The sequence below is a fragment of the Marmota monax genome, unplaced genomic scaffold (genome assembly GCF_021218885.2).
Source record: "Marmota monax isolate L192 unplaced genomic scaffold, Marmota_monax_Labrador192_F-V1.1 WCK01_AAM20220418_F8-fsc00071, whole genome shotgun sequence".
Lineage (NCBI taxonomy): Eukaryota > Metazoa > Chordata > Mammalia > Rodentia > Sciuridae > Marmota > Marmota monax.
Window position 1 is genome coordinate 5,999,834 of NW_026695217.1, and position 12,219 is coordinate 6,012,052.

At 46.4% G+C, this 12,219-nt stretch overlaps 1 long non-coding RNA gene and 1 pseudogene across 1 annotated transcript; both read left to right on the forward strand.

Moving 5' to 3' along the window:
* The first annotated feature begins 534 nt into the window (after window positions 1-534).
* LOC131423732 (uncharacterized) lies at window positions 535-5,275 on the forward strand. The gene is made up of 2 exons (XR_009225660.1): window positions 535-937; window positions 3,851-5,275. It is a non-coding gene; the product is annotated as an uncharacterized LOC131423732 (long non-coding RNA).
* Window positions 5,276-7,707: 2,432 nt separating this feature from the next.
* On the forward strand, window positions 7,708-10,962 carry LOC124084697 (serine--tRNA ligase, cytoplasmic-like; annotated as a pseudogene).
* The last annotated feature ends 1,257 nt before the right edge of the window (window positions 10,963-12,219 follow it).

Genomic DNA, 12,219 nt, shown 5'->3' on the forward strand with positions numbered 1-12,219 from the left:
TTTATACAATAATTCTTGAATATTTCATACATCTATTAACACGACAATGAAACATTGGCATTGCCTGAATGCTTTGTAACATGAAATAATTATCTGATTTTGGATATAACTTCAGAAAATGTAACATCACCCAAAATGTACAGAAATGCATAGCCAAGAAAGCAAGTCTTGGATCCATCCCCCAAAGCTACATATGAAGCTATATAGTAAAGTTATACAAAGATATTCTTTTATATGAGGTGTGTTGTAATATACTATTCAAACCCAGAAATCTTGGAGTCAGTGTGGGGAAGGCTCTTGGAGAACTGCTTTGCAGTTTTCTTAGAGCATCTGTGCACATGTCAGAGCCTCCTCGATATTCCCACAATTTGCTCCTCTTCTCACTAGCACCCACATCCTAAAATAAAGTACACTTACAGGCATGATGTGCACAGTGCAGTGATAATACCCTGGCGTCCTCAGCAATATTTATTCAGTTTTGAGCCCTTAAGAGGGAAACCAAAATTAATTCATGATAAAGCTAGAAATCTAGACTTGGTTAAAAAGTTATTTCTCTGTTTAATAATTTGTCAGATCCTAGCAAAGTTAATGAACAGTACTGTGGCTGCCTTTTGATCTTAAGACAAAGATGGGATAGTTTAAGGAGGTGCTTTGCCACTGACTCAGGAAGGAGACGTAGCTGCCCATCCCCCATGGCTCCCTGCACTTGTTTATGGCCTGGGTTAGTTATTCACCTGTGTATCAAGCCACCATCTCAAAGACAGGGAGCACTTCCTCCTGGGGCTCTCGTGAAGATGAAAGGATTCCACACAGGCAAGGAGCTTAGACTATGCTCAGCACACAGTGAGTGCTCCGCAGATGAGAGCCATTGTTGACTATTAGAGATTGGCCACCTGAGCCGAGGGAGGTCTGAAGATATCAGGAATAACACAAACAGGTAACTAGAAGGGTAACTCTCTCTGTCTCTCACCCTATCTAAGGACCCCATCCCTGGCCCAGCTCATTGCAGTCCATATATCCCCTGGGGCAGACTTACTCTCCATGGTTTCCTCTACCACTGCTAGGTCAGTGATCCTGACCTAGAGCTCCCGCCCTGACCTCAAGGCTAGCTTCTTCTGGGCTCCGATAAGCACTGCACATTCAACACACCCCAACCCTAACATCACCCCACTCCCCCAGCCTCACCCAGCCTGCTTGCCAGGAGTCTCCAGGCCATCCTCTCTCTCTTTCCAACCTGCCCCATGCTTACTCAGTAACCGGGTCCTTCCAGTTTTACCTCTCCAAGTGCCTCAACCTGTCTCTCCCCACCCCTCTGCCACCGTGGACCTGGGTCTTCCTGATGTCCAGCACCTCCCTGCTTAAAACTTCCAGTGACCTCTTGCTTCTGCAGCGTCCAAGCTTCTGAGCGTCTCTTCAGTACCCTCCCTGACCAGGCCCAGCCCCTCTCTCTGACTTGTTTTTCTGCACCTTCTGACTTGCACTTTTTCTAGCAACACTGAATTGCTGACTATCCCCTTGTCCACAAAAGGCTGCATTCTAGTTCTGTGTCTGGGCTGACACGGCCCCCTCTGCTTGCAATGCCTTTCTCCCCTTTATCTGGCTAACTCAGATGGAGGACATCGCCTCCAGGAAGTTTTCCCTGATCCTCCTCTCTCTCCAACTAGGTTTCACATCCTTCCCTGGTGGCTGTCTTGTCCTTGATGTGGCAGGCCTTTGCACTTGCTATTCCACATCCTTCCCTGGTGGCTATCTTGTCCTGATGTGGCAGGTCTTTGCACTTACTATATACGCCTCCCTCCCTAGACCATGAATTACTTGCAGTCAGGAAATGCTGCTTCTTGTTCACTTGTGTTTCCTGTGTGACTGATATGGTGCCTGGCATGTCTTGGGCACTTACTAAATGAGTACAGAATGAATAGACAGTGTGTCTCTTGGAGAAACTAGATGATAGAGACTAGCGTGTGTCCCCAAGGTGGGAAAGGACATCCCTGGCAACATGGATTTCACTCCAGGGCTCAGAAGGTGAAACAGCCCACGGGGCTCAGGGATGGGGGAGAGGAGAGAGCAGAAATGGCCTGGGAGAAGCCTAGAGTCAGAGGACAGGTTATAGAGAATCTGTATCCCCTGCACCTCGACACTCTGCCTTGGGTTTTCACATGGCCAAAGCAGAGGGGAAATGAAAAGGCTATTTGCTCACTCAACAAACCCGTGTGAGCATCTACTCAGGAGGCAGGTAGAGCCAGGTGTGGGAGGACACAGCAGTGAACAACAAAGTCCTGTCTCAGCTCTCTTTGGGCTAACCAGCTGGAGGGGAGACGGAAAACATGAGAGCAAGCACGGAAATCTCTCCTGACAAGTGACAGTAAGAACCATGACGCAAGGAGCAGGATGCAGAGAGAGAAAATAGCAGGCGGGAAGGGAAGGTCTCTCCGAGGATGTGGTTTTGAGCTGAAGTTGAGCAGGACAGGAAGGAGAGGGAGGAGGAGCAGCCCAGGACACAGCATGGAGGGACCAGCACTTCCAGAAACTTAGGAGCCCGATTCAGACTCAAAACTGGTACTGGAGGCATCACAAAACCCAATTTCACAGCGTACTACAGAGGCCTAGCAACAAAACCAGCAGGCTGATGGCATCAAAACAGACACACCGACCATGGGATAGAAGACAGAGAAACAAACCCACACAGCTACAGTCATCTGATTCTGAACGAAGTGCTAAAAACACACGTTAGAGAAAAGCAGCCTCTTTTGCAAATGATGCTGGGAAAACTAGGCATCCATATGTAGAAGAAAGAAATGAGATCCCTGTCTCTCACCTGCATAAAACTCAATCCAAAAGGGATCAAAGACCTCAGTATAAGACCCCAAACTTTGAAACCACTAGAAGAAAAACTAGGGGAAACAATTTAAGATACAAGCACAGGCAACTGCTTCCTGAATAGGACCCTATGGCTCAGGAAATAATAGCAAGAATTGATAAATGGGACAGCATCCATTTCTGCACAGCAAAGGAAATAATTAACAGGGTGAAGAGAGAACCTACGGAGTGGAGAAAATCATTGCCTGATCCTCTTCCAACAGAAGATTAAAACCCAGAACATATAAAGAACACACAGGGCTGGGATTGTGGCTCAGTGGTGGAGAGCTGGCCTAGTACATGCAAGGCCCTGAGTTCAACCCTCAGCACCACATATAAACAAATAAATAAAATAAAGGTATTGTGTCCATCTACAACTAAAAAAATAAATATTAAAGAAAGAACACACACAAAACAACCCAAAACCCCAACCCATTCCATAAATGAGCAAATGAAATGAAAAGACAAAGTGGCAAATAATTATATGAAAAAAATGTTCAACAATTTCAGGCATCAGGGAAATATAAATCAAAACAACAGTGGGCTTCTGTCTCATCCTGGTCAGAACAGAGAGCAAGAATACAATTAACAAGCTGGGCATGGTGGCACTCGTCTATAATCCCAATGACTCAAGAGTCTGAGGCAGGAAGATCATAAATTGGAGACCAGCCTCAGCAACTTAGTGAGACCCTTTTCAACTCAGCAAGGCCCTATCTCAAACTAAAATGTAAAAAGGGCCAGGGATGTGGTTCAGTGGTGAAGTGCCCCTAGGTTCAATCCCTGGTATAAATAAATGAATGAATGAATGAATGAATGAATAAATAAATATTGCTGGGGAGAACATAGGCAGGGAAGTGTTGAGAGCCACAGCCGAAGGGGCCCCAGCAAACTTTCAGACTGCCAGGTGATGATTGGCTCACAGCGGCCCCAGCAACTTCTAGCTGATTGGCTCCTCTGCGGTGATGCTCATTGAGCTGTTTCCCCGCCCTTTCAGACTGCCAGCTGATGATTGGCTCACAGCGGCCCCAGCAACATCTAGCTGATTGGCTCCTCTTCGGTGATGCTCATTAGGCTGTTTCCCAGCCCTTTCAGACCACGGAGCTGCTCATTGGGGGACTTTTTTGGCTCTGCCCACGCGACCCAGCCAATTGGCCTCAAGAGCAGGAGGATTGTGAGAGAGAGAGGCTTGTGGGAAGCCGGTGGTGGCAGTTGGGCTCTGAGGGTTTTTCCTGAGGAGCTGTTTTGTTTGGCATGTGTGGTTCTAAAAATAAAGTTCGTTTCTTTTGACAAGTGGCTCCTGAATCGTGCCTAGCCAGACTGCGGCATTTGGTGGCCCATACGGGGAACGAACCCGCGACCTTGGTTTTTGTGTTATATGTTTGAATGTACATATGTCCATATATCATATATGATGAGCACTCATGAAAAAATGGATCCAAATTTTTTTTTCACGTGATTTAAATGGTTTAATTTAAATTGGGTAAACAGCTGTTGAGGATTGTTTTAATATATGAACAAAAAAGGAGGTTAACAGATCTGTTTGTTTACTTTCACCTTTCTTTTTCATTATATTTAATAATTCTGTTGAAGATAAGGTACATTGTTAAGAAAATTGTTTTCTAAAAAAAAAGAAAAGAAAATTGTTTTCTTGCATTGTGAACTCACTTGTATGCATTGTGAACTATCTGTTGGTGCAGCGACTTGTGGTAGTGTTGGGGTATTTATGCTGATGATATCATCGGTGGTACAATTTTTCCAAAAGGAGCCGTCAATTGGCTTGGTGTATCTTCCTCCCTTCTGCTTGTCATGGTCGTTCAGCTAAAATTTGGGGGCGAACAGAGGTGAGGCAAAGAACCTCACCCCCCACTGATACAAAGACCTATCCACAGGTGTGGCTGTATACTGGATCGGTAGTCAGTGACGGGTAAGATCCAATTGCAATGGTACCAACCTAAGGCAGGAGGCTGACGCCTTGAGGTCAGCTCATCCGATAACGGGTAAGGACCATATGTACTATTGGACAACCTAAGGCAGGCACGGTCCCTAAGCCACATGCTTATTGTTTAAACAGAGAGGGGGAGATGTTGAGAGCCACAGCCGAAGGGGCCCCAGCAAACTTTCAGACTGCCAGCTGATGATTGGCTCACAGCGGCCCCAGCAACATCTAGCTGATTGGCTCCTCTTCGGTGATGCTCATTGGGCTGTTTCCCTGCCCTTTCAGACCACGGAGCTGCTCATTGGGGGACTTTTTTGGCTCTGCCCACGCGACCCAGACAATCGGCCTCAAGAGCAGGAGGATTGTGAGAGAGAGAGGCTTGTGGAAAGCTGGTGGTGGCAGTTGGGCTCTGAGGGTTTTTCCTGAGGAGCTGTTTTGTTTGGCATGTGTGGTTCTAAAAATAAAGTTCGTTTCTTTTGACAAGTGGCTCCTGAATCGTGCCCAGCCAGACTGCGGCAGGGAAGGAACTCATACTCTTCACGGGAATGTAAATTAAAACAACTAGTATGGAAATCAATATGGAGGTTCCTCAAAAGACTAGGAATGGAACCACCATATGACTCAGCTGTACCACTCCTCAGTATTTATCCAAAAGAATTCTAGACAGGGTACTTCAGAGGTATCTGCATTCCCACATTTTTCATGGTATGATTCACAATAGCCAAGTTATGGAGTCAGCTTAAGTGCTCATCCATGGATGAATGGATAAAGAAAATGTGTCATTTATACACAGTGGCATTTTATTCCATCCTAAAGATGAAAGAAACTATGTCATTTGCAGGAAAATAGGTAGAACTAGAGATCATCATGTTAAGTGAAATAAGTCAGACTCAGGTATTTCAAGTTTTTTTCTCATATATGGAAGTTAGAGGAAGAAAAAACAGACACCATTAAGATAGATCAAGGGAGAATATAGTGTAGGGGAAGGGGAGAGGGGAGTGGGGAGGTAGGGTGAGGAAAACCAATGGGTTTATATTGTATGTATGTGTGATATGCCTCAAAGAAAGCCCTGATGCTGTGTAATTAGTCTGTACCAATAAAAAATAAATCACATACTTAAAAACAAAACAAAACAAAACAAAAAACAGGCTTAGGTCAGGGACTAGGCTTAGATTCTGCTCCAAGTTCCACATCCAGGAAGAGTTTTATGGAGGGGAATGGAGGGGAGCCATGTGGTGTGGTGCCCATAAGCTGCTGGGGTCAGGGTCAGGACAAGCCTGGGAAGGAGCTGGAGAAGAAAGGGGAACAGCCAGGGTTGTCTGGGGGTAGTGGTAAGCTGTTCAACCTTAGGAAATATTTTCATTTACCCCATTTTACAGCAGAGGAAATGTCATCAGAGCTGGAAGACCCACATCTGCCCCTTTCCTCAGTGGGAACTTAAACCTCTTTTGCTGCTTCCAAAGCTCCTAGGCTCCCATGGCAAAGATTAAAGAGGAAGATAATATCCTTTCATCTTTGGAGGGTGGGAATTCCCACCCTCTGCAAACGGGGAATCTTTCCAAAGGAAAACCCAGTGCCTTAGAGATGCATCTCCTCCCAGAGTCCCTAGTTTTAACTTCAGGAATTGTGAAAAATACATCATCTACCAAGCAAAGATGTTTAACCAAGTCTTGATTATTGGTGTTTGTAAAAGTGAAATAGGGCATTGGTAGAATAGACTTCAGTCCTCTGCAGTTAATACAGTGATGATAATCTGTCCGCATGGAAAGTTTCTGCACTATAATTTCTATAAAGTATTTATCCATATAGAAAAAATTCTAGAAGAATCTCTGCCAAAATATCAAGAGTGGCTACCTATGAAAAATGGCACATCTGGAGCTTTTTGTGGTTGCTTTTTTTTAAAAATCTATAGCATCTAATTTGTTAAATTCAAAATGTGAATTTTTTTAATTGGCGTATAACACAAATATGAAATGGGCACTCACCTGTTCATGACTTGATGAGTGATCACAAATTGAACACACCCAGGAAACTAACAAATGGATCAAGAACCGGGACACTATCAGGCTTCTAAAAGCCTCCTTCATAGAATCATTTAGAACCTACTGTATTTTCTTACTTCCTTCACTAAAGACTATGTTTGCATGATTTTTTTTTAAATGGTTGCATTTAATTGTAGTGAATTGATCAATTGTTCTAAGAATGTTTATACCTTATCTTTTATAAACATGACTCCATGTGGAATCTGTGATGATCATTAGTAATCTGGTCACTTTACAGAGCACTATAATCCAGGACACTTCTCGGAAATTTCAAAAGAAATTAAGCAAGTTGGTAGAGAAAACACACCACCTCAAGTATTTCCTGAAGCCCTCGTACAAGTCTCCTTGTCTTACGGATGAGAGTCAAGAGAGGATGGAGTGTAAGAGCAGTGTCGAGAACTTAGTACCAACTCTCTTTCCCCACACCTGCTTCCCCTCTGGGGAGAGTCCTTTTCTGTTAACTTTAGAAAAAACACACAATGATTCACAAGATGAGACTCCATTCTGGTGGGTCTCAGCAGCCAAGAAGTGCAGGTTTCTTGTCTTGTAAATTTGAAGGACAAAATCCACAGACCAGGACAAAATCCACAGACCAGGCAGACCAAGACATGTGAGCATAATGATAAAATTTATTGAAAAGCAGGAGCATAACTTTTGCAATGCAAGTGAGAATAAGGAAATTTCACCCTCAGAAAATCCTAGTCTAGGGGATGATATAGCACTTGGGTCACTCCCATCGGTTCAAACTTATGCTAGTTAGGGTTTGGAAACGCACTAATACTGTGGATCAACTCTGGAGTCCCGACTTCCACTCAACTCTGCCCGCATCCATTTCCTCAGGGCAGGTCAGAGGGGGAGGGGGAGGGGGAGGTCATGGATGTGGCTGCTGCACTGTGTGGAGCTGGCTTCTACAGCAGGCATGGGTACCAGGCCCAGGCCTGGCTGTGGCAGGGTGAGGTGGGTGCCTTGGCTGGCCTGGGCACTGGCTTGTGATGCCTGCATGGTGGGCTCCACATGGCTGCAGATCATGCCTGCCTCTAGTGCTTTGACCTCCCCAGGTTGCCACTCCACACTCCACTAGTCTGAAGCTGCTTCTCGGCGGGGACCAGTGGGCCCCGGAGCCTTGTCATTCTGACCTGTGAATCTGTCACCACACAGAGGAGGTCAGGGGAGGTCAGGCTCTGCTTTTTCTGATCACCTTTCGGGGTGCCTCAAATGGAGGGTCTATTTTGCCCTTTCGAGAACAGTATTTGCCCATCAAACATCAGCAGACAGGCCTGTTTATTTTCCCAGAGATGTGGGGCAGACACTTCCTGTTCTCACCTGCCCTGCTTACTGGGCCAGCCGCGGGAACAGGTCAGACTTTTGCCCAGGTCCCAGGCCTTCCTTCCCTAATGGGCTTCTAGGCCTCCTCTCTGAGAGCCTCTGTATCTTTATACTCACAGTGACCTTTAAAAGACAACTTGGGGAAAGACAAACCTTTAAATAAATAGGTGAATATGGTCTTAGAGCTGTCACCCTTCTCGTGACCTTTGGGCATTGAGAAATACTTTGGCCTTGGACAGCTCTGGACTGTCCTGTGTCTCAAACTTGGTCCCAGGGGGTGGGGCTGAGATCTGGGAACACAACTTGAGTGCTGAGTAAATATAGAGCTTTCTGGGCTTCCGGTGGGAATTCCAGCACATAGAACATGTCGATTATCCTCCTTACAAAAGCTAGCTGAACCCAGGGACTCCTGCTCTGCCCTAGGCTATGACAGACTAGCCATAGGCAGAGGTCTTCATATGGTCATAGGCTCAAAGAACCTTGAAGCCAGCGGCTCATGGATAGGTGGATGATGCACAATTCATGGAGGGTCCAGTGAAAGGGGCAGTATGGAGGGCTCCAAGCACAGAGCAGAGGACAGGGATGTGCCAGCCAAAATGCAACCAGAAAACTCTGTGTCCAGCTCTGCCTGGGAGCAGGTGCACTACAGGGCTCAACTGCAAGTCCACTACACTTACTGTCTGGAGCACCACTGGGACAGTGGTGGACAGAGGTGGACAGTGGTGGACAGTGGCTGGAGTCTGCTTTCATTCTTGGACATTCAGTACAGATCAGTCACACTCCCCTCCCTGCACACATTCCTTTTGTAAAACTTCGGTATTAAAAGCGTTCACATTGTTGTGAAACTATCACCACTATCTGACTCTGGAGTTTTTCATCTTCCCAAGCAGAAACTCTGCCCCTAGAAGATTACAACTCCTGGTTCCCCATCCTCCACCCCTGGATATGACTGTTCTACTTTCTGTCTCTTGTCTTGACTGCCCTGGGTATCTCCCATAAGTGGGATCATACAGTATTTGGCTTTGTGACTGACTTTGTGTTACTTCACTGGGTCTAAATGTCTTCAAGACGCATCCCTGTTGTAGTGCCTGCCAGAATTTCTTTCCTATTAAAGTTAATATTCCATCGTATGGTTTATCACATTTTGTTTACCTATTCACACATCAATGGACACTTGGATGCCTCCGCCTCTCAACTATTGTGAATAATGCTGGTAGAAATATTAGCATTCAAGAAGCTGTTTGAGACCCTGCTGTCAATTCTCTGGATTCTATAACCAGAAGTGTAATTACTGGCTCGTATGGTAATTTGGTTTCATTTTAAGGGTCCTTCCTTTTGTAGCAAAAAAAGGGTTCTGGGAGGTGAGACTAGGTGGAGAAGAGAGATGGTAAGAATCAAGGGTCCTTAACGCAGGAGAAGCACTTCAAGGACCCGGAACAAGTAGACCAGCTGGTGAAGGTGGACCGAGACAATGCAGATTTGGGCAGACAACTTGAGTAAGCTGAAGAACTTATGTAGCGAGAGAGAGAGAGAGAGAGAGAGAGAGAGAGAGAGAGAGAGAGAGAGAGAGAGAAGACAGCCAGAATGATGACTCTGTTTCAGAGAATATGTTGAATTTTCATGAACTCCCTGAAGACACTTTAGCTAGCCTGAAAGTCTTACAAATCAAAAAAGTCCGACTCCTCATCGACAAAATCATCAGAGAGAATGGGAACCTTGTACACCCCTCTGTGCCCATCAGTAGTGACGAGAATACAGACATCAAAGTAGAGAGGTGTCGGGGTGATTGTGCCATCAGGAAGAAATAACCTCATGTGGACCTGGTGGTGATGGTAGATGGCTTTGAAGGAGGAAAGGGGGCCGTGGTGGCTGGGAGTTGAGCTACTTCCTGAAGGTCCTGGTTTTCCTGGACCAGGCACTCACCTAGTGTGTTCTCCATACGTTGGGAAGTCGGAGCCACACTCCTTTTTACACCCCCCTTTCTGGTGAGGGAGGAAGTCATGCAGGGGGTGGTACAGCTCAGCCAGTTTGACGAAGAACTTCATAAGGCAATGGGAAAGGTACCGAGAAGTCTATGACCGACGACTCCTATGGTGATAAATCCCTGATTACCACCTCAGAGAAGCCCATCGTGCTCTCCACCAGGGTGAGTGACTGGCCTGTCCACCTGCTTTCACCAGGAGGGGCTCCCATGGCTGTGACACCCGCAGGATCTTTTGAGTCCATCACTTTGAGAAGACTGGGCAGTTTGTGTACCTGCCACCCCATCATAACAAGTCATGGAAGATGTTTGAAGAGATGATTGCCATGGCTGAAGAGGTCTACAGTCTCTGGGGGACTCCTTATGTGAATATCGTCTCAGAGTCTTGGAAACAAGCTGCCAGGAAGATGCTTGACCTGGAGCCTGTTTCCAGGCTCCAGAGCCTTCTAAGGGTTAGTCTCTTGTATTAATTAGATCATCAAGCTCACCAGCTCCAAATCAGATACAGGCTGACCAAGAAGATGATGGATAAGGTGAAGTTTGTCCACAGGCTCAACATTATGATGTGCACTACCACCCATACCCTCTGCGCCATCCTGGAGAACCACCAGACAGAGCAGGGCATTGTCATGCCAGAGAAATGGAAGGAGTTCATGCCGCCAGGACTCCTGAGAACTGATCCCTTTGGGAAGCCTGCACCCATTACCAGGAACCTTCAAAGAAGCAGAAGAAGCAACACCAGAAGACAGCAAAAAGAAAATGGCAGCAAGAGATGTCACCCTGGAAAGCTGCTGCAGAACCTGGAAGTCACCGATGCCTGAACACTCCTTCCTCCCAGCTCTCTGGGCTCCATTGCTGTCAGCTGGGACCTCAGAGCTTGTGCAGGAGCGGGGAGGCCAAGCATCCACTCATGGCGCAGTCCCAGCTGGCTGCACAGCTACACGGCAAACTGTCTGCTATATACAGTGCAGGCATCCTGTCACCCTGTCCCCTCGCCTGGGCTCAGGGTCTATCACTGATGACTGGTAAAACTTGCTGCAGAGGGGGAGAAAGGATTCCTTAGACACTCTTTAGAACTTCAAGGTTGGCAGGGCCAAGATGGGAAACCTATTCTTGCACGGCTACCCTCTGGCACCTGCAGCCCCCTCTCTGTGCTGGCACCATGGGCTTTCCTCCCAGGGCTGGAGCACCCCACAGGGAAGTCTCTGGGTGCCGGTGCCATTGCTGTGGTCACACAGAAACCAGACTCCCACTGTCAGGTGGCAGCCCTCTGATCTTACTTGATCACTGCCATCTTTTTATCTTCTGGAGAAAGTTTCATGCTTTTTAAAAGTCTTTCCTCTTGTGGCAGTTTGAAGACTCCTTGTCCTGGGCACTCCTTCCCTGAATGAGAGTATTTCAGTATAGTTCTTGGACTGGGACCCAAGCTGCGTGAAGTGTCCCACGAAGTCCAAGCATCATGGCTGAGAGAGTCCTTCACCTCCTTTATTCCAGACAGTGCTAGCAGCCATTTGGGCCGGGGAGGGGACAGACAGGTATGAGTCAAGTCTCCATGACACAGCTGGACTTGGTAATGCTGGATAAGTGGACAGCAAGCAGCTTAGGAGTTCTCAGGAATAACCACTGTTGGCAGTGGCAGTGGCAGTGGCAGCCCCAAGTAAACCAAGGGTTTGTCCTAAGGTCAGACCAGTCAGCCCAGGTGGCTTTTATTTTTTGACATGCAGCAGAAGGATGGACGAAAAGCCTTCAATCTATGAACTATCCCTTCTTATCAAGCTTGCTTTTGACTGAAACCCTGGATATTTCTTCCCACAGGTGTTGTCTCTATTCTTTACTCAACTATTGATGTTTTGGACTCAGTTGGAAGGCCTGCCATGTTTCTCTACTAAATGTCATGCTTTTAGAACCATCCAAGATTTTTTTAGAGCCAACTATAACAATCAGCTCATCTCAGGCAATAGGTGATAGTCACCCATTTATATAGGCCCCACTATATTTTTTTAATCTTAAATTACCCTATTTTTGGAATCTGGATTCACTTTTATGATACCTTGTATCACAAAAATGATACTATGCAT